This window comes from Corvus kubaryi, unplaced genomic scaffold (genome assembly GCF_017639235.1).
Source record: "Corvus kubaryi isolate FWS band 111438036 unplaced genomic scaffold, C.kubaryi_AGA036_p1.0 76, whole genome shotgun sequence".
Lineage (NCBI taxonomy): Eukaryota > Metazoa > Chordata > Aves > Passeriformes > Corvidae > Corvus > Corvus kubaryi.
Window position 1 is genome coordinate 3,914,762 of NW_024582063.1, and position 5,826 is coordinate 3,920,587.

A 5,826-nucleotide genomic window follows, 5' to 3' on the forward strand; every position below is an offset into this window, starting at 1 on the left:
ACCGGCACCGGCACCGGCACCGGCACCGGCACCGGCACCGGCTCCGCCGCAGCGCCGGGACACGGCGGGGCACGGATGGAGCCACCGCGGGGGAGAGGCTGGGCCGGGCGGAGCGGGGGAGAGCCGAGGCTGGGGCGAGGGGTGCGCACGCTGCTGCCGTCTGACGGCGGGGGAGGGTCGGCGGGGTCGAATGGGCAGAGGGAGCGGGGATGCAACACGGCACGGGCCCGGAGGGAGCTGCTGCCGGCTTCCCGGGCAAAGCTCTTCCTTCTTTGCAGGGGGGGATTCTTTTGTTGGTAGTTTGTTTTAGTTTGGAGAGGGTTGGTTGGTTGGTTTCTTGGTGGTGGTGTGGGTATTTTGGTGGTACTACTACTACTATTATTATTATTATCGACATCATCACCTTTATCATCATTCTTATTATGTCATCTTTCCCCCCCCCCCCGCCCAGAATTGAAGTTTGCTGAATTCTGCACAGCCTGTGGGAAAACGGAGGTATGATCTCATGAGCAGAGCACACCCTAGGAGCAGGTCTACCACAACCACAGGAGAAGTGCTTGGGAAAGCCCGTTCACTTTCCAGTGTCAAACCTGCCTGAGTCTGTGTTGTCTCCAAATACTGGGAAACCATTAGAGAAATTCCAGGCTTCTCAAGATCATGTGGTTTAGCGGCATGGAAAGCGTTTGATTGTGCCAAACCTTTTCTCTAGGCCTTCCAGCTTAGTCCCTGTGGCCTACAGAATGGTGATGAATTGATTGTAAGGGATTTGCATGAAGCCTTAGCCAAGGTCCTGGCAACTTTTGAACACACAGAGTGATGTTTGTCACACCAAGAGTCAGAAGAACGCTCCGCTATTGGGCATGACACAATTTTTTGAGAATGGTCTGTAGAGTTATATTTTTTCATATCTGGGGTGTGAATGTAGCAACTTAGTTTTGAACTGAAACTTCAGAAATAGAAATCCTTTCTCCCATCTCAGTCCCAGAGGAGCTAGCCTTATGATTTCTTTTTTTTTAATGAAATGGGTTTCCTCACAGATGACAAGTTTTATGAGGTAACCAAGCAACATGTTAAGTAATGAGAAGAAAAGCTTCCTAGATATGCAGTGTATCTTCAGTACTTACAGCATAATCAGACATCCCTTTTGTTCAGCCAGCTGATATCCATATCCAGTTAATTTCAAACAGAATGAGGATTTCTCTTGACAATTCTAGTAACTTGACCCTTGCAAACAGAGCAAGGAGCAAATATCTCTTCTGCTATGAAAAGCAGATAAATTGGAGGCTGCAATATGATAAGTGATACACATTTTTAAAGGAACAAAGTTGTAACTCGATAGTAGTATTTTGTGTGTGTGTGAATATACATATAAAACCTCTCTTTTTAAGCTGTGGTTTTATTTTTACTAGGCTCACAGTGAGCACAAGGTAAAACTTCTTATGCTCTTAGATGGGGAATGTCAAAGGTCAAGGCCAATCCCCCCTGAATGTGCTGGCACAGTAGAGGTCCTGGCTCAGGTGGAGGATTCTTCCACCTTTAAGCTGAAGGACATCTCAGTTATTCCAGCAGTAGCCCGAGGATGCTCATGTTTCTCTAGAAGGAAGCCTGCCACAGTGAGAGGAGGGGTGGCAAGAGCCTACACAGAAATAAAACAACAAGTTGTTAAGTGAGCCAGGAAGATACAGCAAGATTTAAGGGAAATACAATTTCCTTAATTTAATGGTGGTTTTTTGTTGAGTTTTGGGAAAATGTATTACTTTTGTCATTCTCAGCAATTGTTGTAGCATATGGTGTCATAGTTGATTCGTTTTGAAGCAGCACAAAAAAAAAAACAAGTACGAGGAAGAAAAAAATAAAGAAATGTGATTTCCATACCATCTCTGTAGGTTTTTCAGCTTGACAGATATATGAAATATCTTGAAGGAAGCACATGGCCTTACAGAAACCTGACTGTCTCCTGCATAAATTAACCTTCTGTGTTATACCAAAATATTTCTAGATTTTGAAAAGTAAAGAGATAAAAGCAGCAACGAGATTCTCGAAAACAAACGAATCATATTTGCTGTCAGGGAGAACACGGTACATTATCCAACTTGCAAGTTCAAGACCTTTTGGAGGGTTGTGCATTGTCAGAACAAAGTGCCTTTGAAGTACATATGTGAAATTGTCCAATAGTTGTAATTTTAAATAAGAGATCTTTTGGCAAGCTGCAGTGAGTGCTGGAGCTGTCTCTGAGGCACACACATGCAATTGCCATGGCTGTCAGAGCTAATAAGAAAGGAAGGAACCAGTCGAGACGCTGCAGAAGAAATAAGACTGATCCTGCTGAGAAAAAAAAAAAAAAAAAAAAAAAAAACCACCACCAACAACAAAACCCTACAAAACCAGCAAACCCCGCAACGAAAATCAAATTAAAGGTGCTTCCAGAGAGCACTGGCTTTCTGGACAGGCATGAGAAAGATATGAAAAGGGAGAAAGTTATTTCTGAGATTGAAGACAGCAGGAATTCTTTTAAAGATTTGGAAGAGAGGAAAACCTGTTTCTTTGCTGAAGTGGTCCAGGGTAGTGCTCAGGAATTGAGTGGTTATATTTTGGGGGCATATCAAAGCTCTCTTCTGGTTATAATCATGCCACATATGCCTGACATATTTCCCTGCTTTGAAACTATCATCAGTAATCCTTCTATACCAAATCAAATCTTTGAGAAGAGATCAGATTCACTAGAAGTTTGACCCTTTGCGTGTGTGAATAAAAGTGGTTTTATAGAGGACAGTCAGTAACGTTTTTTTGAACAATTCAGTAACATCTTTTGAACTTGGTCCAAAGTGAGGAACAAATGGGACAACATAGATGTACAGCAGAACTGAGGGAGCTGTATGCAATTGTCTGTATCTGCATACAGCCAGTGAGGTTTAAAGAGAGGTGGAGAAAAAAGGTATAATTTCTGCCTGTTAACTGCCATATTATTCAGCTGTGGATGAATCAAGTATGGGCAAACCTAAAATAAGAAATAAGAAGATACCTGCCTTGGAAAAAGTCAGTGTGTTATATAGGTCCTTGCTTGCTCAATTCAGACTAATTAAAGAAAATTTCAAAGCACTTTAAGATCTTGAAGTAAAAAAGAGAAGCAAATCTCTGTAGTTCAACAAAATTAATTGTAGCAAATAATGAAATACAGTACTGGAGGTATTTGACTGAGACCTGTTTGAAATGAGAAAATGGAACAGAGAGGCAACTCTCTGGATTTGATGGTTTCTCTAGATAATGAATTTTTGGAGCTAGCTAATACCTAACTTTGGAGGATTAAGGTGTTAAAAACTTGCTTAATACCAATTCTGAATGGATAAATAATAAAGTACAGGAGCATAGTTATGAGGATTTAAAATATTTATTGACCTTCTACTCAGTACTGGAATTTAATCATATTTCCCAGTCTTCTGCTTTTGCAGAAGGTATCAGCTGTATTTAGTGATATAATGTTCTGGTCGTGAAGACAAGATTGGAAACTTATGCAGTTACAGGTGGCTTTGTGGGTCCAAAAGTAGTTTTATCCAAGGAAAGCAAACATGGCAACAAAATGCATAAACATAACTGAGGATCAGAAAATTGTTGTGGACTCCTGGTAAATAAAAATTCTCAGCTGACCACAAACCATTTCGAGGCTCAGATCCTTTCTCCCTGGAACTAGCTGCCTTCTTGTATATACTGTAATGGTGACAACTTAACATGAAATATGTTCAAGAAAATTCATAGTAATCCCAATTTAATCCCCAAGATGAAAATTTTGGGATGATTCAGAGATTAATTTAAATGCCTTTTTTTTGTCTTTGGATTTTCATTGCAGGAAATTACAACACTAAGAAACACAGACCGGTTTCATTGTTCAAAGCATAAACATGGTATTTGCATTTATATGAAACATGTGTGAGACTTTGAATTAAATTTCTATTATCCATCAGGAATTGCATATCCAACCTGTGGGTTTTGTTTTGCTGGTTTTTTTTTTAATTAAATGAGAAACTTGGTGAGTGTGAGGATATATTCCTATAACATAATGGTCATAAATTGTAGTGAGAAGAATACAGGAGCTACTAAGACCCCAAAAATCCTTAAAGTGCATTTCAAAAGACATCTTTAGTGACAAAGCCCTATAGTTTGATGGCTCTAACTCTCAGAGCTGAAGGTGTAGTCCACGTTCACACACAAGGCTTGGCTGATGGGCACAACTGCACACACGGCCAGGAGAAATCTGTAATAAAAGACCCCATCTCAGGTCTTCTGAGCTGTACAAAAACTCATTTATCAGCCAGCCCTCTTGATGAATCTTCAGAGTGGATATGATATGACACAAGTAGCAATGTTTTTTTCATTGAAGCTCCATGAAGAAAGTCAAAGTGATGCAAAATGTTCTTCTCAATATAAATATTTGGATTTAACAAATGCTATCAGTCAGCTGGGCAAAGCATGGTAAAACAGAGAATTGATAAATCAACTGGATTCCAAAGCACATTTGGTTTGATATTAACTCTTAATAAGAAGGTGATTGCAGAATTTTCTTTATAGAAGAGTTTGTAAGGATTGATATGGACAGCAATACTGTGATTAAAAAAAAAAAAAAAGAGTAAATGTCATATCAATAATCTTATGAATTTCAAAAGAAGCCCCCATGTTCATAGCTCAAAAAAGTGATAATTTTCTCTGAATCCCTGTACAGTAACATGGCATAACATATATATAATATTTGTGCAAGCAGCAGGTACATCTCAAAGCCATTCTTGTAGATTTGCATTTAAGAATAATACACGTAAATACTGCAAATAATGCCTTTGACTGCAAAAATATAAGGAAATAATGAATTTAGAATAAATAAATCTTCTTTAGTTCAAATATTTTCATTTTAATGTCTTCCAGCAGTTTTTAAGCAGGAAAGTACAGGCAATCTTAGATAGGAAGAAGAATAATTTGAAGAGAACAAACTGTTGCATGTTGTCCTTGAGTGAACAACAGTCACCAAAGGAACTTGGAAGCTCTGTTCATCCCTTAACTGTCTGTGAAATCACTTCCTTGAAAGAAATGTATAAGAAATCCCACCATTGGCAGATGTGGGATGAATATTGTGTAGCAGTCCTTAAGAGAGTTCATTTTAAACCCTAAAATATTTTGCTTCATATTTCTTTCAAAGCTCTTGACATTTAACAGACTTTTAAAAATGTTGCTCATAAAATTTCCCATAATTTCTTTTAAAAATCTCACTAAATTCATACTCCTAAATAATTGGCAGAATTTATGTGAATGCCATTTGTATGTAATTTGTATAAATTTCCATGAAACCCATTCATCATCATCAGTCATCATGTTCCTCATTGTCTTTGCTGGGATCACAGAGCTGCCTGGATGCATCAGTGTGTTCATGACCCCCAAGTATTAGGAGAGTTTCTAGGTAGTCTCTGTAGTATGTGGCTCCAAGTGAAAAACAAACTCCTTTCCAAAGCCCCCAAAATTTGAAAAACAATGAATAGCAAGGCTGGCAGAACAACGTGATATTCTAGTGTCATTTATCAGCGTGCCCGAATCATAGCTGTAGTATGCAAATGAGCAGAAGCAATCAAAGAAATTTCATTTTGCCACAGCTGCAGGGTTGGGTCTGAGCTGGGAGCTTCCCTCGAAGGTGCTGAATCCCCTCAACTCCCACTCTCCACTAATGTGGGCGGAGGGTACTGGGAGAAACTTGTCCCATTTTGAATCAAGCTCTTTGAGATCTTCCAGAAAATCTCTGATTATAATAATTTGTTTTATAATGTGTCACTCTACACTTATGAAAAATGA